Below are 27,804 nucleotides of genomic sequence, written 5' to 3'. Positions count from 1 at the left end.
ATGAAGCCCAGGATTTTAAAATGCTATAACTCACTTACCTTCAAGACAACCCAAAGAATTAAGTTCAGGATAATCAGTGCCTAGATTTTTTTTGCTTTCAGTTCGAGTATTCTATCTTTATTCACTCTTTATACTAAAATTTAAAACAATGTCTGTGTTGTTAATATTTTAAGGTGGCTTAGATATGACTTTGGCATGCATATGCAGATATCTTTATCAACAAAAAAGCAGTTGGAAGCTAACAGAACTCTTTAAGGTTAGTTAATAGACATGTTAAACATGGAAGATAAGAATAAGTAAGTAGATTTCAGTAGTTTAAGTCGTTAAGACATTAAATAGCATTGTACTTACTTTAAAACTCTCTAACTAGCAGCATTAACTATATACCTATAAAATAATTCAGTAAATTACCACAAAGACAAACCTCTGAGATTCTGGAGTTGACACATATGTATGGAAAATAGAAAAATCAAAGTGAACAAGAAATTGAATTTTAAAAATTCAGGTAAAACAATGTTTCCAAAACATAGTTGGGAGCAGTCTAAAAATAATCAATTCCAGAGGGGAGAGGTACCAGGTAAATGGGAGATTAGTTAGAAAGCTGCATTCCAGTAGGACTAAGGAGGAAAATAAAATAAATGGGAAAGGAAGTCATCAAGTCTCTAATAGCTGGGAAAACTAGTAACCCAGGACGCCCCTGTGACTCATTAGAGTAATGAGAGGAAATGAAAACCTGTGTAGAGATAGTCCAGTCAACATTTTTAATCCATGGAAATAAAAGCTGGGGAGAATATTACTAAATGAATTCACTGAAAATCCTGACTTACCACTTTAGATTTCAATATCTTCAATTTTATTACACCTGTTTCCCCTATCATCTTACACTTACATAAAGAAGGAAAGCAAGAAAAAATTATGAAAATAACATTTATAGACCAAATAATATCACAATATATATTTTGCTGGAGGCCTTAAGTTTTTCAATACTTCTAGGCATTTTATATATTCATCTAATGGCCACTAATCCTAAATTGAAGCTATTTCAAGTCACCATGTATCATCAGACCTCTTGCTGTGATTGTGCTAATGACAAGATCCTTCAGTGAGATATCCTTAATTTTAAATAAATAGTTGGTATCTCATTTTCTTCCATTTCTGAAATCAATTATTCATACATTTCTTTCAATTTCTTCAAAATACATAAGATACCTATCATCCTCTGGTCTATTTTTTTTTCCTTTGTCCTAAGTCTAAACATCCTATGTTTTGATCTTAATTTGTATGAGTTTCAAGTACATTTTGACATATAAAGGGTGCTGAAACTATGTTTGATTTAATGGTGTAAGAACTGGATTATGAGCCACATAATTGTTGATTTCATATGAATAAAAATCTTACTCTGATATATCTCCATAATGCTTAGCCTTGTTATTCTTTTATTATCATTTAAAAGTGAATGAATTAATATGGTAAATGCAATTCTACTGACTAAATACATGTACTGCATATATTTAAAAGTACTTAGTTTCAAGAGTTTGCATATTTACAGATATATGTCTGCATGGGTAAATACATTTAGAAAACCATTAAAAATAATAATAATAAGAGCCACCAAGAAAGCAAATGCATCACAGAACTTTTAAAATTAGTCTAAAGCTTGAACAAATTCACTGTACTGAAATTAACTAGGTTAGGCCAACACTTTACAATCCAAACCCCCACCACCAACCCCCTATCTCCAATTGCTTCCTCTGCCTGAATCAAGAGTTTTGACTCTTACTCATCTCTTGATAATTTCATTTGGATTTCTTACAACTGACCTAGTTGTTTTTCTTCTACTCTACTCTCTGTCACAGTTCCTATATACCATACTTTCCCCTATAATTTCATTACTAATCTCATTTGAAAGTTTTTTTTAATATTTATTAGACTTCACACTACTGTATGTGAGAAAAATAGTATCAAAAACAAATGAAATAACAAATAGCTTGGAAATGTGTAAACAAACATATTTACAGTGAAATAAATTATATAATTTTGAATATATTTTCCCACAAAACACGTCAATAGATGGAAGTAATTAACATGTGTTTCATCAACAACACAGCCAGCTCTCTGCAGTGATAGCAAAAGCTTCTCTTTGACTCTATTACTGGACATGTTAGACAACAGAAAATGGTACTGCAGATGGGATTTTTTTTTCTCACAGGATATGTAATTTTAATGAGACTTGAAAATTGTCACCTTCTTAGGTGAATGTATTTACAATTTTTCTTATTTATTCACTTATATTCAACTCTGATTCAGATAATTTCTCTTGTCCTTCTGATACTTTTCTTGATGATACATTATGGTCATACTATATATTTAAAACATTTCTTAATGTGTATTCTTGTTTGCTTTTCCTAACACACTGAAATAAATATTTTATAGTATGATATTTAACCATTATGATATTAGGCAATTTGCTGAAGTAAAATCTTATATTTAGTAAGTTACAAACACCACTCAGACCTTCCCATTTTGGTTTGGGAGCTTTAAAATACTGTACTGTTTTTCTCATTAAAATATTTCAGATTGCTCTTCTCCTGTTGATTATTGTGAAGATCTCCTGGAGGAGGTCATGGAAACTGACTCCAATATTCTGGCCTAGAGAATTCCATGGACAGAGGATCCTGGCAGCCTATAGTCATGGGGTCACAAACAGTCAGACATGGCTGAGTGACTAACACTTTCACTTTTCACTATATTGATTACTGCAACTTAAATTTAAATATTGACTTGTTCCTCATTTTATTTCCTTTACTGAATTACAGCTGGATTCTCCATGTAATGTTTTTTGTTCAATAATTATGACTGGACCTAAAAGAGAGAGAAATTAATGTATTCCATAAGGACAAATGTGATCTTGTTGCCATGGTAGGCTAACATAAAATATAATGTTTTAAATAACAAGATAATATTATTTATTAATTTGAGATTTTCATACCTTGCATGCAAAATGTATTAAACTCTGTTATCTTGGCATTCATGTATATTTTGTGCTTTTCTGTTTGTTTTCTTTATAGAAGAGTTCCTGGCACATAAATTCAATAAATATATGCTAAAGAAAAGAGTAAATAAAAATAAAGAAATGTGCTTCTGTTTCTCTTGCAATGGAACTTAAAAATAAATTAATATTTCTAAAGCCATCTGACTTAAAATTTCTTAGATACTTGGTTTGTTTTTATGAGTCCTATTGCTAATTGGAAATGAGCAGCAAGATGATACTTATAAACATACTGTGAATTCAGTTAGGAATCAAGGTGATATTCCTCTGATACCTACTTTGAAAAATAAAAGTGGAAGATTATCAATAGCCTATTAAACTTGTTCAAACAAATGTTTCTTTTCAATGGATTTATATGAACAAAACACTTTTGTTTCAAAATCATAATATTACAATGCAGTAATCAATATTTCATTCTCTGTATTGGAACTCAAAAAGAATACACTCCTTTGGAATATATTTTTAGGAAAATAACAAACTATCTTATAAGGAAATATACACCATTCACCACTAACAGAAAATGTTCATTCTCAGGGTTCACATCTTTTTGCAAGGATAAAGAAAAGAAGGTAAAAAATGGTATTAATATTAAGTCACTTGAAATATATTTTATAGGAGACTTTATTTCCTAATTCAAATAACATTCAGAGACTTTGTAAATGGTAACATTTTATCTTCTAAAAGATACTGATTACAGAGAAAATAAACATTTTGCAGGAAGGTAGGTATATGATTCTTGAGATCATTTGGTGGGGGAGAGAGTTTCTTCAAATCACCAGATATGAGATTGATAGGTCTATGGGTATCATTTTGGCTCAACCATGTTGAATTTTGGTAAATCACAACGAATCGGTTAAGATCATTGTATTATGCTTAGTACAATTTCAATAATGTTAAATTATCAATGTTCTCCTGACCAAAATACCATTTTAATGGTACGTATTTTAGAGATCTCAGATATGCAGATGACACCATCCTTATGGCAGAAAGCAAAGAGGAACTAAAGAGCCTCTTGATGAAAGTGAAAGAGGAGAGTGAAAAATCTGGCTTAAAACTCAACTTTCAAAAAACAAAGATCATGGCATCCGGTCCCATCACTTCACAGCAAATAGATGGGGGAAACAATGGACAGATTTTATTTGGTTGGGCTTCAAAATCACTGCAGATGGTGACTGCAGCCATGAAATTAAAAGACTCTTCCTCCCTGGAAGAAAAGCTATGAAAAACCTAGACAGCACATTGTAAAGCAGCGACTTTACTTTGCTGACAAAGTGAAGTCCATCGAGTCAAAGCTATGGCTTTTCCAGTAGTTGTGTATATGAATGTGAGAGTAGGACCATAAAGAAAGCTGCCCGCTAAAGAATTGATGCTTTTGAATTGTGGTGTTGGAGAAGTCTCTTGAGAGTTCCTTGGACTGCAAGGAAATCAAACCAGTCAATCCTAAAGGAAATCAGTCCTGAATATTCATTGGAAGGACTGATGCTGAAGCTGAAGCTCCAATACTTTGGCCAACTAATGTGAACTGACTCAGAAAAGACCCTGATGCTGGAAAGACGGAAGGCAGGAGGAGAAGGGGATGACAGAGGAAGAGATGGTTGGATGACATCACTGATTCAATGGACATGAGTTTGAGCAAACTCCGGGAGATGGTGATGCACAGGAAAGCCCAGCGTGCTGTCACCCATGGGGTCGCAAACAGTCGGATGCAACTGAATAAATGAACTGAACTGATTTAAGAGACCATAGTGTTTGGAGAGAATATTTATAAGTCTCTGAGGACAGAGACTCTATCTTCTTTACCTGTGAATTCTCATTACCTACAAGAGCACTTGACAAATACAATTTTATTAAACTCTCAAAAATATAAAATGAAGGGTTTTTAAATGAGCTTCCTATCAGAAAGCAACACTCAATAGCAAATAATTATTTGGAAAGTTAATTGAACTGGATGCGCTGTGCTCTGCTTAGTCGCTCAGTCGTGTCTGTCTCTCTGTGTCCCCATGGACTGTAGTCCTCCAGGCTCCTCTATCCGTGGGGATTCTCCAGGCAAGAATACTGGAGTGGGTTGCCATGCCCTCCTCCAGGGGATCTTCCCAACCCAGGGATTGAACCCAGGTCTCTGGCAATGAGGGTGGATTCTTTACTGTCTGAGCCACCAGGGAAACCCAACTGAATTGGATAATGCAGATTAATTTTAAAATACATAGGAAAATTTACCCTTATACACTCTTTTTATTGTGAAAAGTGAAAGTAAAGTCTCTCAGTCGTGTCCAACTTGTTGCAACCCTATGGACTGTAGCCTACCAGGCTCCTCTGTCCATAGGATTTTCCAGGCAAGAATACTGGAGTGGGGTGTCATTTCCTTCTCCAGGGGATCTTCCCGACCCAGGGATCAAACCCAGGTCTCCAGAATTGCAGGCAGAAACTTTACTATCTGAGCCACCAGGGAAACCCTTTATTATAAAATATACATATAAAAGAATGTACAGACTCCCCACAGAAGATGGTGGAGGAATAGGACAGGGAGACCACTTTCTCCCCTACAAATTCATTGAAAGAACATTTGAACGCTGAGCAAACTGCACAAAACAACTTCTGATCGCTAGCAGAGGACATCAGGTGCCCAGAAAAGCAGCCCATTGTCTTCAAAAGGAGGTAGAACAAAATATAAAAGATAAAAAGAGAGACAAAAGAGCTAGGGATGGAGACCCGTCCCAGGAAGGGAGTCGTAATAGAGGAAGTTTCAAAACACCAGGAAACCCTGTCACTGGCGGGTCTGGGGAAAGTTTTTCAAATCTCAGAAGGCAACTTAACTGGGAGGAAAATTAAATAAAACTCACAGATAACATGCCTAAAAGCAACTCCCAGCAGAAAAGTACCCCAGACACTCGCATCCGCCACCAGCAAATGGGGGCAGAATGGAGAGGAGCGGGAGGCATTGCTTAGGGTAAGGACCGGGCCTGAATGCCCTGAGGGCAACTGGAGGGAGCTAATGTGAGATAGCAACTTAAACTGTGGGACAGCAAGAGAGAGAGAGAAAATTAACCGGTGAAAAGTGCGCTAACAAAACACTCTGCAGGCTGTTTGCAGAACAAAAGAAAAACTGAGCAATTTCAGAGAAGAGCTAGCTGGCTGTGGACCGGCCCATCCCCTGCTGGAGGCAGGAGGCAGGGGGAAGGGGAAATGGGCAAACTCAGCCCCAGAGATGGCACCCCCTACCAAACTGCAAACAGGCTCCCGGTTTCTAACCAAAGACTTCCTGAGATTCTGGATGGTTGACATCTGCTGGGAGGGTCGTGGCTAGAGGTCAGCTCCTGAGAACAGACACAAGGCGCACCCAACCGGCGCGCACAGAAACTGAGGCTGGGACCACGGAGGGGAGAAGGCACACTGCACCCGGGGAGAGTGCGCCCATCAAGCTCCTGGCGGCCTGAGCTGCTCGGGCAGGGGAAGGCACAAAACGCAGGCCCAACTGAGTCTGCGCTTTGATGTAGTACCCAAAAACTGGAACTGCACACAACTCAGGGCCTGCTCCCTGTAGAGCAGCCTGGAGCCTGAGCAGTGTAGACGGGAAAGCACACACGCCCGCCGCGAGCGAGGGGCAAACCCAAAGTGGCCGGAACACTGCGAGCGCTCCCCACACAAGCCAGTGATATTTGTCTGCAGGGCCCCTCCCTCCCCACAGCACAACTGAACAAGCAAACCTAAACAAGAGACAACCTCCGCCCACTTGAGTCAGGGCGGAAATTAGACACTGAAGAGACCTGCAAACAGAAGCCAACTAAACAAAGGGAAGCCCTTCAGAAGTGACTGGTGCAACAGATTAAAATCCCTATTACCCAACAGGTAACACTGACTGCACTGGAAGGGGCCTATAGATATCGAGAAGTGGAAGCTGGAACATGGAGCTATCTGAAACTGAACCGAACCCACACTGCCCACAACAGCTCCAGAGAAATTCCTAGATATATTTTTACTATATTTTTTTAATAAATTTTTTTCTTTTCTTTTATTTTCTTTTAAAATTCCCTATTACTCCTTTATTACTCCTTAATTTTCATTTTCATTCTCATATATTTTTACTATCTTTTTAATTAATTTTTTTTCCTTTTTTTCCTTCTATTTTCTTTTAAAGTCCTCTGTTACTCCTCTATTACTCCCTAATTTTCATTTTCATTTCACTATAACCTTGCAAAAAAATCCTATTTTTAAGGCAAACTTCATATATATTTCTTAAATTTTTTTGTGTTTTTGTTTTTAATATTGTATTTTTAAGAGTCTAACCTCTACTCTAGATTTTTAATCTTTGTTTTTCAGTATTTGATATCAATTTTGGACATTTAAGAATCCAATATTCAGTATCCATTTTTACTTAGGAGTGTGATGATTACTCTTTCCCCCTTTTGACTTGCCTTTTTCTCCCCCAGATCACCTCTATTTCTTCCCTCCCCCTTCTCTTCTCAATCCAATTCTGTGAATCTCTGTGGGTGTTCTGGGCTACAGAAAACACTTAGGGAACAGAGTACTGCAGAGATCTATCTCTCTCCTCTTGAGTCCCCCCTTTTTCTCCTCCTGCTCATCTCTATCTCCTTCCTCCCTCTCCTCTTCTTCATGTAACTCTGTGAAACTCTCTGGTGTCCCTCACTGTGGAGAATCCTTTCACCATTAACCTAGAAGTTTTATTATCAGTGCTGCATAGTTGGAGAAGCCTTGAGGCTACTGGAAGAATATTACTGAAATCCACAGGCAGGAGACTTAACCCCAAAACCTGAGAACACAAGAGAACTCCTGACTACAGGGAACATCAAGTAATAAGAGATCATCCAAAAGCCTCCATACCTACACTGAAACCAACCACCACCCAAGAGCAAATAAGTTCCAGAGCAAGACATATCACACAAATTCTCCAGCAATGCAGGAATGTAGCCCTGAACGTCAACATACAGGCTGCCCAAAGTCACAACAAACACATAGACCCATCTCAAAACTCATTACTGGACACTACATTGCACTCCAGAGAGAAGAAAGCCAGTTGCACGCACCAGAACACTGACGCTAGCTTCCCTAACCAGGAAACTTTGACAAGCCAATCGTCCACCCCACCCACTGGAAGAAATCTTCACAATAAAAAGGAACCACAGACCACCAGAATACAGAAAGGCCACTCCAAACACAGCAATCTAAACAAGATGAAAAGGCAGAGAAATATCTAATAGGTAAAGGAACATGAAAAATGCCCACTAAGCCAAACAAAAGAGGAGGAGATATGGAATCTACCTGAAAAAGAATTTAGAATAATGATAATAAAAATGACCCAAAATCTTGAAAACAAAATGGAGTTACAGATAAATAGCCTGGAGACAAGGATTGAGAAGATGCAGGAAATGTTTTAAAAGGACCTAGAAGAAATAAAAAAGAGTCAATTAAAAATGAATAATGCAGTAAATAAGATCAAAAACACTCTGGGGGGAACCAACAGTAGAATAATGGAGGCAGAAGATAGCATAAGTGAGGTAGAAGATAAAATGGTAGAAATAAATGAGGCAGAGAGGAAAAAAAAAAAAAAAAGAATTGAAAGAAATGAGGACAACCTCAGGGACCTCTGGGACACTGTGAAACACCCCAACATGCAAATCATAGGAGTCCCAGAAGAAGAAGACAAAAAGAAAGGCCATGAGAAAATACTCGAGGAGATAATAGCTGAAAACTTTCCCAAAATGGGGAACGAAATAGTTACACAGGTCCAGGAACCCCAGAGTCCCAAACAGGATAAATCCAAGGCAAAACACCCCCAAGACACATATTAATCAAATTAACAAGGATCAAACACAAAGAACAAATATTGAAAGCAACAAGGGAGAAACAACAAATAACACACAAGGGGATTCCCATAAGAATAACAGCTGATCTATCAATAGAAACTCTTCAGACCAGAAGGGAATGGCAGGACATACTTAAAGTAGTGAAAGAGAATAACCAACAGCCTAGATAACTGTACCCAGCAAGGATCTCATTCAGATATGAAGGAGAATTCAAAAGCTTTACAGACAAGCAAAAGCTGAGAGAATTCAACACCACCAAACTAGCTCTTCAACAAATGCTAAAGGATCTTCTCTAGACAGGAAATGCAGAAAGGTTGTATAAACGTGAACCCAAAACAACAAAGTAAATGGCAACGGGACCATTCTTATCAATAATTACCTTAAATGTAAATGGGTTGAATGCCCCTACCAAAAGACAAAGACTGGCTGAATGGATACAAAAGCAAGACCCCTATATATGCTGTCTACAAGAGACCCACCTCAAAACAAGGGACACATACAGACTGAAAGTGAGGGGCTGGAAAAAAATATTTCATGCAAACAGAGACCAAAAAAACCCAGGAATTGCAATACTTATATCAGATGAAATAGACTTCAAAATAAAGGCTGTGAAAAGAGACAAAGAAGGACACTACATAATGATCAAAGGATCAATCCAAGAAGAAGATATAACAATTATAAATATATATGCACCCAACATAGGAGCACCACAATATCTAAGGCAAATGCTAACAGTTAGAATGAAGGGGGAAATTAACAATAACACAATAAGTGGGAGACTTTAATACCCCATTCACACCTATGGACAGTTCAACTAAACAGAAAATTAACAAGGAAACACAAACTTTAAATGACACAATGGTCCAGCTAGACCTAATTGATATCTATAGGACATTTCACTCCAAAACAATCAATTTCACCTTTTTCTCAAGTGCACATGGAACTTTCTCCAGAATAGATCACATCCTGGGCCATAAATCTAGCCTTTGTAAATTCAAAATAATTGAAATCATTTCAGTCATCTTTTCTGACCACAATGCAGTAAGACGAGATCTCAACTGCAGGAAAAAAAAAAAAAAAAAAAAATTAAAAATTCAAACATATGGAGTCTAAATAACACGCTTCTGAATAACCAACAAATCATAGACAAAAATCAAAAAAGAATTCAAAATATGCATAGAAACGAATGAAAACGAAAACACAACAACCCAAAACCTATGGGACACTGTAAAAGCAGTGTGAAGCAGAATGTTCATAGCATTACAGGCTTACCTCAAGAAACAAGAAAAAAGTCAAATAAATAACCTAACCCTATACCTAAAGCAACTAGAGAAGGAAGAAATGAAGAAACCCAGGGTTAGTAGAAGGAAAGAAATCTTAAAAATTAGGGCAGAAATAAATGCAAAAGAAACAAGAGACCATAGCAAAAATCAACAAAGCTAAAAGCTGGTTTTTTGAAAAAATAAAATTGACAAACCATTAGCAAGACTCATTAGGAACCAAAGGGAGAAGAACCAAATTAACAAAATTAGAAATGAAAATGGAGAGATCACAACAGACAAGACTGAAATACAAAGAATCATAAAAGATTACCACCAGCAGCTCTATGCTAATAAAGTGGACAACTTGGAAAAAATGGACAAATTCCTAGAATAGTATAGCTTTCCAAAACTGAACCAGGAAGAAATAGAAGATCTTAACAGACCCATCACAAGCACCGAAATCGAAACTGTAATCAGAAATCTTCCAGCAAACAAAAGCCCAGGAACAGATGGCTTCAGAGCTGAATTCTACCAAAAATTTAGAGAAGAGCTAACACCTATCTTACTCAAACTCTTCCAGAAAATTGCAGAAGAAGGTAAACTTCCAAACTCAATCTATGAGGCCATGATCACCCTAATTCCAAAACCAGACAAAGATGCCACAAACAAAAAAAGAACATTACAAGCCAATATCACTGATGAACATAGATGCAAAAATCCTTAACAAAATTCTAGCAAACAGAATCCAACAACATATTTAAAAAGATCATACATCATGACCAAGTGGGCTTTATCCCAGGAATACAAGGATTCTTTAATATCCACAAATCAATCAATATAATACACCACATTAACAAATTGAAAGATAAAAACCATACGATTTTCTCAATAGATGAAGAAAAAGCCTTTAACAAAATTCAACATCCATTTATGATAAAAGCTCTCCAGAAAGCAGGAATAGAAGCAACATACCTCAACATAATAAAAACTATATGTGACAAACCCACAGCAAACATTATCCTCAATGGTGAAAAATTGAAAGCATTTCCCCTAAAATCAGGAACAAGACAAGGGTGCCCACTCTCAACACTACTATTCAACATAGTTTTGGAAATTTTGGCCGCAGCAATCAGAGCAGAGAAAGAAATAAAAGGAATCCAGATAGAAAAAGAAGAAGTGAAACTCTCACTGCTTGCAGATGATATGATCCTCTACATAGAAAACACTAAAGACTACAGGAAATTACTAGAGCTAATCAATGAATATAGTAAAGTTGCAGGATATAAAATTAGCACACAGAAATCCCTTGCAGTCCTATACACTAACAATGAGAAAACGGAAAGAGAAATTAAGGAAACAATACCATTCACCATTGCAACAAAAAGAATAAAATACTTAGGAGTATATCTACCTAAAGAAACAAAAGACCTATACATAGAAAACTATAAAACACTGATGAAAGAAATCAAAGAGGACACAAATAGATAGAGAAATATACCCTGTTCATGGATTGGAAGAATCAATATTGTTTAAATGAGTATATTCCCAAAGCAATGTATAGATTCAATGCAATCCCTATCAAGCTACCAATGATATTCTTAACAGAACTAGAACCAAAGAATTTCACAATTTGTATGGAAATACAAAAAACCTTGAATAGCCAAAGCAATCTTGAGAAAGAAGAATGGAACTGGAGTAATCAACCTGCCTGACTTCAGGCTCTACTACAAAGCCACAGTCATCAAGAAAGTATGGTACCGGCACAAAGACAGAAATATAGATCAATGGAACAAAATAGAAAGCCCAGAGATAAATCCATGAACCTATGGACAACTTATCTTTGACAAAGGAGGCAAGAATATACAATGGAAAAAGACAACCTCTTCAATAAGTGGTGCTGGGGAAACTGGTCAACCACTTGTAAAAGAATGAAACTAGAACACTTTCTAACACCATACACAAAGATAAACTCAAAATGGATTAAAGGTCTAAATGAAAGACCAGAAACTATAAAACTCCTAGAGGAGAACATAGGCAAAACACTCTCTGACATAAATCACAGCAAGATCCTCTATGATCCACCTCCCAGAATATTGGATATAAAAGCAAAAATAAACAAATGGGGCCTAAAGAAACTTAAAAGCTTTTGCACAACAAAGGAAACTATAAGTAAGGTGAAAAGACAGCCTTAATGGGAGAAAATAATAGAAAATGAAGAAATAGACAAATAATTAATCTCAAAAATATACAAGCAATTCCTGCAGCTCAATTCCAGAAAAATAAATGACCCAATCAAAAATTGGGCCAAAGATCTAAACAGACATTTCTCCAAAGAAGACATACAGATGGCTAACAAACACATGAAAAGATGCTCAACATCACTCATTATTAGAGAAATGCAAATCAAAACCTCAGTGAGGTTCAATTACATGCCAGTCAGTATGACTGCTATACAAAAGTCTACAAGCAATAAATGCTGGAGAGGGTGTGGAGAAAAGGGAACCCTCTTACACTGTTGGTGGGAATGCAAACTAGTACAGCCACTATGGAGAACAGTGTGGAGATTCCTTTAAAAACTGGAAATAGAACTGCCATATGAGCCAGCAATCCCACTCCTGGGCATACACACCAAGGAATCCAGATCTGAAAGAGACACATGTACCCCAATGTACATTGCAGCACTATTTATAATAGCCTGGACATGGAAGCAACCTAGATGCCCATCAGGAGACGAAAGGATAAGAAAGCTGTGGTACATATACACCATGGAATATTATTCGGCCATTAAAAAGAATTCATTTGAATCAGTTCTGATGAGATCAATGACACTGGAGCCCATTATACAGAATGGAGTAAACCAGAAAGTTAAAGACCAATACAGTATACTAATGCATATATTTGGAATTTTAAAAGATGGTAATGATAACCCTATATGCAAAACAGAAAAAGAGACACAGATGTACATAATAAACTTTTAGACTCTGTGAGAGAAGGCGAACGTGGGATGTTCTGAGAGAACAGCACTGAAACAAGTATACTATCAAGGGTGAAACAGATCACCAGCCCAGGTTGGATGCATGAGACAAGTGCTCAGGGCTGGTGCACTGGGAAGACCCAGAGGGGTGGCAGGGAGAGGGAGGTGGGAGCGGGGATCGGGATGGGAAACACATGTAAATCCATGGCTGATTCATGTCAATGTATGGCAAAAACCACTACAATATTGTAAAGTAATTAGCTTCCAAGTAATAAAAATAAATGGAAAAAATAAAATAAAAAATAAAACTCCCCACAAAAAAAGAAAGAAAAAGAGGATGTATAAAATAATTATACCTTTTTTTTAATAATGTGAATAGTCAAAACTTTCACTTTAATAAAGACATAAAGCATTAAGACACAATGATTCTTCATAAGCTTCTCAGCAAAAGCCTCCTCTCACTAAAGTTACTATGATTTTGATTTTTGATACATTGACTGTGTTTTGCATTTTCATTTTAGAACTTAGTCATCAGTATGCATCACTAATTACTAGAGTTTAGTTTGGTCTGTTTGAACTTAGTGTGAATGGAGTTATATTGTATACCTATCTTTGCATTATGATTGTGCTTAATCCAGGTTACTGCATTTAACTACATAGTTCATTTATTTTCCAAGATATATTGTATGTCACTATACCAATTAATACAATTTATTTCCCTGTTGTTATACCTTGTTCTTACCAGTTTGCAGCTCTTTTTAATAATGCAGTTATGCATACTCTTGGCAGTATCTTCTACATATATGCATGGGTTTCAGTAAATCCAGAATGAAATCACCAGATTATAGACATGTATATTTAATATTGTTGCATGTGTGCTTAGTCGCTCAGTCGTGTCAAACTCTTTGTGACCCCATGGACTGTAGTCCGCCGGGCTCCTCTGTGCATGGGATTCTCCAGGCAAGAATACAGTAATGGGTTGCCATGCCCTCCTTCAGGGAGTCTTCCCAACCCAGGGATCGAACTCAGGTCTCCCTCACGGCAGGCGGATTCTTCCCTGAGCTACCACGGAAGCCCATAGAAAATACATTATAGAATAATATAATATAATACATATAATAATATGTATAGCTATATGTCTATATTTATCTAAAGATCCACTTATTAACCATCAAAAAATCCATCCACACACATGTGCCAACATGACACCTCCATACAGTGTAATATAATAATATTTTAATTATATTTTTTACTTCATGATTACAAGCGTCTCAATTGAAATCCAAATAAGATATATACATTTGAAGTTTGCAAGAAAAGAGCATATTTTGGCTGGGCCTCACTTCTAATGCACACATCCCTTATAAGAGACTTTTATTTAAGCCATTTAACATTGCCTTTAATTTAAAGATTTGAGTGATCCTCTATGGACTCCAGGGCATAAAACTGTCAGTAATCCAAACTAGAGTAATATTTTTCATCTATGCAGTCAGGCTCCTAGATTTCTAAGTATTCAGGCACTTAACAGTCATGAATATTTAGAATCCTGTCAGATGTATGACCATCATGTTGTAGTTACACAAAGTTACTTTATTTCATCCAATTGTTTTAGTTCTAGTTATTATGTAAACTCAGTACTTGAAAGATGTTTGGGTCTTTATGAGCCATGGGGGTTAGTTTTCTGACCTTAGTGGCTCTCTTTTACACTTTGATTTAAAATCCTACATTAAAACTTGGCTCTTGAATTCTTTACATTCTAATGTTAGGAGAAAATATGTAAAGATTGCCCAGGACAAAGTAGTTCCTTCTAAGAGCAAAAGTAGGACTATTTTAACCTTAAGGACCACTTCTTAGAAATCAAACTGACCCTTCTTGGCATTCTAAGCAACTTCTAAGAAGATGTGGTACATATACACAATGGAATATTATTCAGTCATGAAACGGAATGAAATTGGATCATTTGGAGAGATGTGAATGGACATAGAGACTGTCATACAGCGTGAAGTTAAGTCACAAAGAGAAAAACAATTATTGTATAATACTGCATCTATGTAGAATCTGAAAACGTTTATATAGATGATCTTATTTATAAAACCTATATAGACACACAAACATAAAGAACAAGCATATGGATGCTGGGGGGATGGTGTGGTGGGATAAATTGGGAGATTGGGATTGACATATATGCACTATTGACACTATGTATAAAATAAATAACTATAAGAACCTACTGTATACAACAGAGAGCTTTACTCACTGCTCTGTGATGAACTAAATGGGAAGGAAATCCAAAAAAGAAGGGATATATATTTACATACAGCTGATTCACTTTGTACAACAGAAAATAACACTACATTGTGAAGCAACTGTACTGCAATAAAAGAATTTAAATAATAGAAAAAATGAAAATAAAAACAATGACCAAAAAAGGAGTTTTCCAAGGGCTCAGACATTCTCTTATCAAATGCCTACACATAAATTTCTACAGTAGTTGACTTGGTTGCATGTATTTCAAGAGAAAAAAGGAAGATATAAAGCTACATGAGCACTTCAAACAGAGATCACAGGAGAGGAACAAATTCTCTAATACTGTATATAAGAAATAATTTGTATCCATTTAGACCTTCCCAGTGAAAATTATACTCATTAATACCATAAGCCCAAAGAGCACATTCTGTGACCTTTAATGTGGGACTTGCTTGATTAAGTACAGAGGGGGAGATGAGGAGACGAGAAAGTCTGTATGTTCACAGGCTATGTAATATGTAATTTATAATTAATTAAAACAGCATTGAAGGTTAAACTCGAGTGACCATAATCTCTGCACCAATAACTTTCATATTTTATTGAAGAATGAGAAGTTGATAAGGTTTTCATGCAGTTGTATTCAGAATGGTATTGGTTATGATAAGGAAAATATAAAAGCTACTTATGCTCAATATTAATAAAATGGTTAGTAAAGTAACAGTATATCCATTGGTATTCTTGAGGCATTATAAATAATTTTATGCTGAAAAATGTTGACATTAATAATCCATGTAAAATCAGGATAGAATTTTATATTTTCAGTACTACAATAATAAAAAGTAAGGGAATATTTTGTCAAGGTGGGCACAATAAAGGACAGAAAAGAGTAGAGACCTAGGAGATGCAGAAGAGATCAAAAAGAGATGGAAAAAATACATGGAAGAACTGTACAAAAAACATCTTAATGAACCAGATAACTACAACGGATAACTACATTCTGGAGTGTGAGGTAAGTGGGCCTTAGAAAGAACTGGTGTCAATAAATCACAGCAAGATCCTCTATGACCCACCTCCCATAATACTGGAAATAAAAGCAAAAATAAACAAATTGGGCCTAAAGAAACTTAAAAGCTTTTGCACAACAAAGGAAACTATAAGCAAGGTGAAAAGACAGACTTAATGGGAGAAAATAACAACAAATGAAGAAACAGACAAAGAATTAATCTCAAAAATATACAAGCAATTCCTGCAGCTCAATTCCAGAAAAATAAATGATCCAATCAAAAAATGGGCCAAAGAACTAAACAGACATTTCTCCAAAGAAGACATACAGATGGCTAACAAACACATAAAAAGATGCTCAACATCACTCATTATTAGAGAAATGCAAATCAAAACCACAATGAGGTACCATTACACGCCAGTCAGGATGGCTGCTATCCAAAAGTCTACAAGCAATAAATGCTGGAGAGGGTGTGGAGAAAAGGGAACCCTCTTACACTGTTGGTGGGAATGCAAACTAGTACAGCCACTATGGAGAACAGTGTGGAGACTCCTTTAAAAACTGGAAATAGAACTGCCATATGAGCCAGCAATCCCACTCCTGGGCATACACACCAAGGAAACCAGATCTGAAAGAGACATGTGTACCCACCCAATGTTCATCATACCATTATTTATAATACCCAGGACATGGAATCAACTTAGATGCCCATCAGGAGACGAATGGATAAGAAAGCTGTGGTACATATACACCATGGAATATTACTCAACCATTAAAAAAATACATGTGAGTCAGTTCTAATGAGATAGATGACACTGGAGCCCATTATACAGAGTGAAGTAAGCCAGAAAGATAAAGACCAATACCGTATACTAATGCATATATATGCAATTTAGAAAGATGGTAATGATAACCCTACATGCAAGACAGAAAAAGAGACACAGATGTATAGAACAGAGTTTTGAAGTCTATGGGAGAAGGCGAGGGTGGGATGATCTGAGAGAACAGCATCGAAACATGTATATTATCAAGGGTGAAACAGATCGCCAGTCCAGGTTGGATGCATGAGACAAGTGCTCGGGGCTGGAGCACTAGGATGACCCAGAGGGATGGGATGGGGAGGGAGTTGGGAGGGGGGGTTCAGGATGGGGAACACATGTAAACCCATGACTGATTCATGTCAATGTATGGCAAAAACCACTACAATATTGTAAAGTAATTAGCCTCCAACTAATAAAAATTATTGGGGAAAAAAGAAGCAAAAATAAAAATAAATAAATAAATAAAATAAAATAGATGGGAATAGGCAAATTTAATCCAATGACCATTATATGTACTACTGTAGGCAAGAATCCTTTAGAGGAATGGAATAGCCCTTATAGACAATAAACAGTCCAAAATGCAGTATTTGTGTGTAATATCAAAAATAACAGAGTGATCTTGGTCCCTTTCCAAATTAGATATTCCAACATCACGGTAAGCCAAGTCTACACCCCAACCACTAATGCTGGAAAAGCTGAAGTCAAACAATCTCTGAAGACCTGCAAGACCTTCCAGAACTAACAGAAAAAAGGAGATATCATTTTCATCACAGGGACTGGGATGCAAAAGTAGGAAGTCAAGAGATACCTGGAGTAACAGGCAACTTTGGCCTTGGAATACAAAATATAGCAGGGCAAAGGTTAACAAAGTTTTGCCAAGAGAATGCACTGGTCATAGCAAGCACCCTCTTCCAACAACACAAGAGCAGACTCTACACATGGACATCACCAGATGGTTGATACCAAAATCAGATTGATTATATTCTTTGCAACTGAAGATGGAGAAGCTCTACAAAGTCAGCAAAAACAAGACCTGGAGCTGACCATGGCTCAGATCATGAGTCCCTTATTACCCAGTTAAGATTTAAATTGAAAAAAGTAGGGGAAACCACTAGGCCATTCACGTATGAGCTAAATCAAATTGCTTATGATTATACAGTGGAAGTGACAAATAGATCCAATGGACTAGATCTGATAGAGTGCCTGAAGAACAGTGGGCAGAGGTTTGTAACACTGTACAGGAGGCAGTGACCAAAACCATCCAAAGAAAAAGAAACCCAAGAAGGCAAAATGGCTATCTGAGGAGACCTTACAAATAGCTAAGGAAAGAAGAGAAGCCAAGGGGAAAAGAGAAAGGAAAATATATACCCAACTGAATGTAGACTTCTAAAGAATAGTAAGGAGAAACAAAGAGGTCTTTCTCAATGAAAAAAATGCCAAGAAATAGAGGGAAACAATAGAATGGGAAATACTAGAGATTCCTTCAAGAAAATCGGAGACACAAAGGGAATATTTCATGCATATATGGGAATAATAAAGGACAGACAAAATAAGGACCTAAACGAAGCTGAAGAGATTAAGGAGAGGTGGCAAGAATAGAGAGAAGAATTGTGCAAGAAAGGTCCTAATGACCTGGATAACCATGATGGTGGTTCACTCACTAGAGCCAGATATCCTGGAGTGTGAAGTAAAGTGAGTCTTGGGAGCATTCTTACAGACAAAGCTAGTGGAGGTAATGTGATTCTAGTTGAGCTATTTCAAATCCTAAAAAAAGATTCTGTGAAAATGCTGCACTCATTATGCCAGCAAATTTGGAAAACTCAGGAGTAGCCACAGGACTGGAAAATGTCAGTTTTCATTTCAATCCCAAAGAAGGGCAATGCCAAAGAATGTTCAAGCTATCATACAATTGTGCTCATTTCACATGCTAGCAAGGTAATGCTCAAAAACCTTCAAGCATGGCTTCAACAGTAGACAAACTGAGCACTTTCAGATGTAAACAAGCTGTATTTGGAAGAGGCAGATAAACCAGAGATCACATGGCCAACATCCTCTGGATCATAGAAAAAGCAAGAGAATTCCAGAAAATTATCTACTTCTGCTTCATTCACTACACTAATGCGTTTGACTGTGTGGATCACAACAAACTGTGGAAAATTGTGAAGGAGATGGGAATACCAGACCACTTTACCTATCTCCTGAGAAAACCATATGCAAGACAAGAAACAACAATTAGAACAAGACATAGAACAAAGAACTGGTTCAAAAGTGGGAAAAGAATACATCAAGGCTGTATATTGTCACCCTGCTTATTTAAATTGCATGCAGAGCACATCATGCAAAATGCCAATCTGGATTCATCAGAACCTGGAATCAAGACTGCCAGGAGAAACATCAACAGCCTCAGATATACAGATGATGCCGACATAATGGCAGAGAGCAAAGGGGAGCTAAAGAGTGCCTTGATGAGAGAGAAAGAGCTGTGTGAAAAGCTGGCTTAAAACTCAGCATTCAAACAATGAAAATCATGGCATCCAGTCCCATCACTTCATGGCAAATAGATGAGGAAACAATGGAAACAGTGACAAATTTTATTTTCTTGGGCTCCAAAATCAAGGCAGACAGTAGCTACAGTAAAGACATTAAAAGACTCATGTTAAAAAAATAAAAATAAAAGACGCATGGTCCTTAGACGAAAAGCTATGAGAAACATAGCACATTAAAAAGCAGAGGTATTACTTTGCTAACAAATGTTCATATAGTCCAAGTTATGGTTTGTCCAGTAGTCATATATGGATGCGAATTTTGGACCATAAAGAAGTCTGAGCACCAAAGAATCGGGTTCTTTCAAACTGTTGTGATGGAGAAGACTCTTGAGAGTCCCTTGGACTACAAGTAAATGAAACCAGTCCATCCTAAAGGAAATCAGTCCTGAATAATCATTGGAAGGACTGATGCTGAAGCTGAAACTCCAATATTTTGGCCACCTTCTAGGAAGTGCCGATTCATTGGAAAAGACCCTGATGCTGGGAAAGATTGAAGGCATGAGAAGAAGAGGATGACAGAGCATGAGAAGGTTGGATGGCATCAGGCCCTCAATGGACATGATTTTGAGCAAATTCTAGGAGATGGTGAAGGACAGGGAAGTCTGGCGTTCTGCAGTCCATGTGGTCACAAAGAAGTCAGACACGAATTAGCAAGTTAACTAAACCGATGATCAGTGATGCTGAGCACTTTTCCATATACATTTCTATGATTATTTGTATGCCTTTTTTTTGGAGGAAGTCTATTCATGTTCAGTGTTCATTGCAGCACTCTTTATAATAGCCAGGACATGGAAGCAACCTAGATGCCCATAAGCAAACAAATGGATAAGGAAGCTGTGGTACATATACACAATGGAATATTACTCAGCCATTAAAAAGAATTCATTTGAATCAGTTCTAATGAGGTGGATGAAACTGGAGCCCATTATACAGAGTGAAGTAAGCCAGAAAGAAAAACACCAATACAGTATACTAACACATATATATGGAATTTAGAAAGATGGTAATGATAATCCTATAAACAAGACAGAAAAAAAGACACAGATGTATAGAACAGACTTTTGGACTCTATGGGAGAAGGTGAAGGTGGGATCATCTGAGAGAACAGCATCGAAACATGTATATTATCAAGTGTGAAACAGATCGCCAGTCCAGGTTGGATGCATGAGACAAGTGCTCAGGGCTGGAGCACTAGGATGGCCCAGAGGGATGGGATGGGGAGGGAGGTTCATGATGGGGAACACATGTAAATCCATGCCTGATTCATGTCAATGTATGGCAAAAACCACTACAATATTGTAAAGTAATTAGCCTCCAACTAATAAAAATAATTGGGAGGAAAAAAAATAAAATCCATCAGCCACCAAAAAATAAGAGAAAGGACTGCTGTCAACAAAGTTAGTGGAGGTGATTATATTCCAGTAGAGCTATTCAAAATCCTAAAGGATAATGCTATCAAAGTGTTGCACTCAATATGTCAGCAAAGTTAGAAGACCCATCAGTAGCCACAGGTGTGGAAAGGTAAGTCCTTATCTCAATTCTCAGGAAAAGTAGTACTAAAGAATGTTTAAACCATTGGACAATTGTATTCATCTCCCATGCTAGTAAGGTCATGCTTAAAATATTGCATGCTAGGCTTCAACAGTATGTGAACCAAGAACTTCCAGACATACAAACTGGGTTGAGAAAAGGCAGAGGAACCAGAGGTCAAACTGTCAAATATTTGCTGGATCATAGAGAAAACAGGCAACAGAAAACATCTACCTCTGTTTCACTGACTATGCTAAAGCCTTTGTCTGTGTAGATCATAATAAACTGTGGAAAGCTCTTAAAGAGATAGGAATGCCAGACCAGCTAACGTGTCTCCTGAGAAATCTGTATGTGAGTCAAGAAGCCACTGTTAGAACCCTGTATGGAACAATTGATTGGCTCAGAATTGAGAAAGGATCACCTACCTATATGCTGAGCATATCATGAGAAATGCCTGGCTGGATGAGTTACAAGTTGGAATCAAGATAGGTGAGAGAAACATCAACAACCTCAGATATGTGGATGATACTACCCTAATGGCAGAAAGCAAAGAGGAACTAAAGAGTCTCTTGATGAGCGTGAAGGAGTTGAGCAAAAGAGCCAGCTTAAAACTGAATATTTTAAAAATTAAGATCACGGCATCTGGTGCCTTTATTTCATGGCAAACAGAAGGGGAAAATGTGGAAGTAGTGAAAGATTTTCACTTCTTGGGTTCTAAACCCACTGTGGATGCTGACTGCAGCAATGAAATCAGAAGATGATTCCTTCTTGGCAGGAAAGCTATGACAAACCAAGTCAGTGTGTTGAAAAGCAGAGATGTTACTCTGCCAACAAAAGTTTGTATAGTTAAGGCTCTGATTTTCCCAGTGGTCACTTGTGGCTGTGAAAGTTGGACCGCAAAGAAGGCAGAGAGCCAAGACTCTATAACTCCAAATTGTGGTGCTAGAAAAGGTTCCTGAGAGTCCCTTGGACAGTAAGGAGATAAAATCAGTCAATTTTAAGGTAAATCAACCCTGAATACTCATTGGAAGGACTGATGCTGAAGCTGAAGCTCCAGTACTGTTGCCACCTGATGCAAACTACCAACTCATTGAAAAAGTCCCTGATGCTGAGAAATACTGAGGGTAGAGGACATCAGAGAATGAAATGGCTAGATGAGATCACCATTGCAATGGACATGAGCTTGGGCAAACTTCAGGAGATGGTGAGGGACAGGGAGGCCTGGTATGCTGCAGTCCATGGGGTCACAAAGAGTCGGACACAATTGGGCATTGGACAACAACAACTATATGAGCAATAATTATAAGTAGGAAATGGCAACCCACTCAAGTATTATTGCCTGAAAATTTCCAAGGACAGAGGAGCCTGTTGGGCTATAGTCCATGGGGCCACAAACAGTCAGACATGACTGAGCAACTGAGCATTCAATATAAGTAACTGATAGATGTGATGGCTTTTTGATACATCACTTTGGCTAGATTTTTGTCCCCTGTTGCTTAATAACACTAATCTAGTGATTCTACGAAGGAGTGTTATGGATGAAATGAGATTCCCCCATTAATGGGCTTTTTGTGATATATTTCTGTGTGCCTAACTTAATTAGTTAGAAGGTTTTAAACAAAGCTGAAGAATTCAACCTGTGGAGGACAGCTCTGCCCCTTGTTCATTGAATTCCAGCTGGTTCCAGATCTTCCCATCTTGACTACTGGGGCCAACTGCTTCAGCCATCTTGTGAGGTTCCAGTTCACTTGTGATTTTTCCTTCCTAATCGCCTCCTTTTCAGAATCTGGATTTGTTTAATGGTCTCCAACCCCAATGTAAGCCAACTCCCTGTGAAACATCCTTCAATATGTTATCTTACTAGTTCAGTTTCTCTGATTAAACACTAACTGATACAATGGATGGAACGTATGCAATTTGTGTCCTAAATAAAACATCCCAAAGTCAGTGGTAAATGTTTCCAGGTGATTGACAAGGTTTAGGTTTTTTCCTTTTTTTTTTTAATTGTGTCATTTCTACAATTTATGTAGATAAATCAGATTATCATAGGTTTGGGGGCATTTTTTAAATTAATAATTTTATTTATTTATTGGCAGTGCTGGAACCTCATTACTGCACTGACTTTCTTCTAGTTGCATGAGTAGGGGCTACTCTTGGTTGCAGTGTCCAGGGTTCTCACTGAAGTGGCTTCTCTTGTTGTGGAGAATGGGCTCTAGGGCATGCGGGCTTTAACTGTTGCAGCACGTAGCCTCAGGAGTTGCAGCTCATGGGCTCTAGAGCATAGGCTCAGGAGTTGTGGTGCATGGGTTTAGCTGCCCCATAGCATGTGGGATCTTCCCAAGACCAGGGATCGAACTGGCATCTTTTGCATTGGCAGGAGGATTCTTTAGCATTGAGAGCCAGGAGGGAAACTCCCAGACTAACAGTTAAATGCCATTATATTTGAAACTTTTACAGATAACTCTCTAGGTCTTTTTCTAATATCAACATTCAGCTTCATGTTACTTATTCATTTCAAAGAACAAACTGCATTTAGAATGATAATTTCGGTAAGTGACTTACTGTCAATTACAGGATGATTTTCATTTTAAATTATAAGTGGATTTAAAAGACAATTGTCATGACTGCAAGGAATATGTATTTTGCAAGGTTATTTTCTGGGTCTCCATACTGCCCACCTCTGAGCCAATCGTTGTCACCTGGGCTTACAGTGGTTGAACAGGTCACGCTTGATCAAATTCCCTCCTCAGTGACAGCCAGCCTTGGCCTAGAAATCCAGGTGGTGCTGTTCAGTTACTAAGTCCTCTCTGACTCTTTGCAAACCCATGGACTGCAGCATGCCAGGACTTCACCCTCACCATCTCCGAGTTTGCTCACACTCAAGTCCACTGACTCAGTGATGTCATCCAACCATCTCATCCTCTTTCTTGCTTTTTCTATGACCCAATGTATGTTGACAATTTGACTTTGGAAAAAGCAGATCATTAATTCATTCAATCAAAAAATTATTGTTTTTCTGTCCCAGATTCTGTATTCAATTCTGGATAATTTAAGACCATTTCAAGCTCTTAGTATGGAAGAACTTATTTCAAGGTAGAATCAAATAAGAAAATTCAACACAGTGCAATAATCTTTAAAAATATAAGTGGCCTAAACTGACTAATTCTAACTCCAGTTAAATTACTTTAATAGTCTCCACATTTTCTGTATTCCCTGAATGATATTGTTGCTCTAGGCTCAACCTATATTATAGCAAATATATTTCCAAAAAAGCAAGAGTAGTTTACTATTAATTGTTCTGTTTAGAAAGAAGATAAAATTAAAAACATGAATGCAGATTATCTTACATATTAAAAACACCACAGGAATTCCTAAAATATAAAACAAGACTGGTCTTCCAAACCTGAACATCTTAAGGAAATAAAGATTTTGGTAATAAATTGATGTTTATGTATATATATATATAGGAATACAAATATATATATATAATAAAATAAGACTTTTTAAAGTTTTTTTTTTTTTTTTTTTTTATTTTTGGCTGTGCTGGGTCTTAGTTGCTGTGGGCAGGCTTTCTAAAATGAGACATTTAAGTCTTACTATAAATAACAACTTGCTCTATTTCAGCAAAACCTGCAGAAAATATTTTATGTTTTCAGATAAAAAAAGAAAAAAATCTACTCTTCATAGTTAACTCAAATAATGACCTCACTAAAATTTTATTTGTACCTCCAAAGCATAACATATTTATGAGGGGTTCATCAAAAAAAATGAATTATGAAGGTTGACTTGATCTATCTTGCATATTGGCAAAAATTCTATGCACTGTCTGCACCCTCTAAAATAAGACTGTATTCTCTGTTTGAAGTGTCTGGCTGAGATTTACTGCAAATGTATACTCATTTCTCTCATGCATTTTTCTCATTTTAATTTCTCTGTATAGCTTACCAGTCATTACTATTGTAATTATTATAATACTTAAATTATTTTTTATATGAAAATCATTTCTCTTTAGCAAAATAAAGCATGTAATTGTCTAACTGATATTTAATCCTTATAAGCCAATAATATAATATTTGATAGATGCATATAATATCTTATTCATGTCATATTCAATATTTTACATAAAATTCTTCTAATCAGAGGAGAGGACTTACTATTGTTATTTCTCTTGGCAGTAGTTCATTTACATACCAATAAATTCAGAAGATTGTACATAAGTGCATGTTCAATTGCTTCAGTTGTGTCCTACTCTTTGCAAACCATTGGACTGTAGACCAGCAGGTTCCTCTGTCCATGAAATTCTTCAGGCAAGAATACTGGAGTGGGTTGTCATGCCCTCCTTCTGGGGATCTTCCCAAACCAGGAATCGAACCCACATATCCTATGTCTCTTGCATTTGAAGGCAGATTCTTTACCTCAAACATGTCATTTTTAACTTTTAAAATTATTTAAAATGCACTAACATACAAATTGAGCTTCCCTGGTAGCTCAGTAGTAAAATACCTTGCTGCAATATAGGAGCCATGGTTCAATCCCTGGGTTGGGCAGATCCTTTGGAGAAGGAAATGACAACCCACTGAAGTATTCTTGCCTGGTGAATCCCATGGAGAGAGGAGTCTGGTGGGCTACAGTCCATGGGATTGCAAAGAGACAGACACAACTTTGCAACTAAACACCACCAACAACACATAAACTAATCTATAAATCTTTCATCTAAACACAAATTACCTTAAAATTATTTATATACATGCCAACATATACTTGTTCTTTTTATGTAATCTTATTGTTTACTGGTAGATACTAGAAAATGAACCAGAGAAAATTTATAAAACCTATTAAACTAATAATGCCAGTACTAAATATAAAGATTAAAGCAACATTCAAAATACCAATGGAAGTTCATAATATGAAATCAATATGGATATACTTAAGGAAAAATAATTATAAATATTTGATACTGAACATGAAGAGGGTTATATTTGGATGGAAAGTAGTAAGAAATAGTCTAAAGTGCCAGAAACTTAGTGAAAAAGTGAGTGAAAGTATTAGTTGCTCAGTGGTGTCTGGCTCTTTGCAATCCCATGGACTGACAGGTTCCTCTGTCTATGGAATTCTCCAGGCAAGAATACTGGAGTAGGTTGCCATTCCCTTCTCTAGAGGATCTTCCTGACCCAGAGATCCAACCTGTATTGGTCTCCTGCATTGATGAAAGGATAAGCAACAAATTAGTGTTTTTGGAAGATTTATAAAACTGGGATTAGAATAGTCTTAGAAGATTACTGAGCTATACATGAATTATAAGGTGTGAACTTGGATCAGGCTGTGATTATTTTCAAGAGTTTTCAAATACTAGAGTCTAGATAGTAAAGTTACAAATCACCTGACATCACCAAAAAAAAAACCATAATTATTACAGTGAAACAGAACTTAGTTCATACCCTTGTGAATCTGGTTAATTATGTTCCTTGCTACTTTTGTGAACTAAGCAAATTAACTTACTTCTGTGTCTAGCAGAAGCCCTTGTAAATAGTTCAATAAACATAGCTCTCATTTTTCTCATCTGTTTCCTTTGGGATAATATTAAAGTAAAAAAGAAGAGGAAACAAAGTTTTACATACATATATGAACAGATAAAAGTTACCTTATTTATAGACCAAATACAAATTGCAGATAATATTTGCATATACAAGTTAATTTCTGTATTTTGGATCTTTTGCCATAAATCTAAATAAACAAACTCATTTCTAAAAATATTGATAAAAATGAGTTCTAATTTATAATGAAACTCTGAAAGTATTGGCAAAAATCTAGATTCACTGTTATTTTGTTAATGAAAGTAGAAATGTTTATATTACAAAACTAATATTTAAATGAATTGTTCTCTGGATACTTTATCAAATGCTTATACAACCTATTCCCATTTATTGATATCAGAAGAATGAATCAAGAATGCAATTGAAATTCAAGAGACAGCATTAACATATCAAACTAAGTTAAGCTCTATGAATTTAAACCTCACATGAAAACAAATAATATATATAATCAATTTATGATGTGAAAGGCAACTTTGACTCTGATCATTAGAAGTCAAGATATACATTTTTATTCAGAATTAAAATACTTTTCAATCAAATCTATTAGGATTATTATTACTTTGAAATAAATGAATTACCAATTTTTATTAATTTTCATCTCAGTAGATGAGGATTTGAAAAATTGCATAGTGACATTTGTTAATAAATTAAACAATACAAGGATTAAAATGGATTATTACCAATGTCATAAAAAAACTTCAAAAACATCTTTTTCTCAAAATACTATTAAAGACGTAGATTTGATATTGACTGGTATACAGAATGCTAATGTGACACTATATCTGCTTTTTTAATGACTTATTAGGTAATATTTGAATGGTTTCCAAACTCTCATACAATGGTAACTTGTTTTGCTAATATTAAGACATTTATTTTAATAAACAAATGCTTAAAACAATATCTTCTTGTGCATTGTATTGCATCTGTTTTATATAATTTTAATTAAATAGACTTCT

The sequence above is a fragment of the Dama dama genome, chromosome 14 (genome assembly GCF_033118175.1).
Source record: "Dama dama isolate Ldn47 chromosome 14, ASM3311817v1, whole genome shotgun sequence".
NCBI classification, from domain to species: domain Eukaryota; kingdom Metazoa; phylum Chordata; class Mammalia; order Artiodactyla; family Cervidae; genus Dama; species Dama dama.
Note: the sequence above shows the minus strand (reverse complement) of the source record.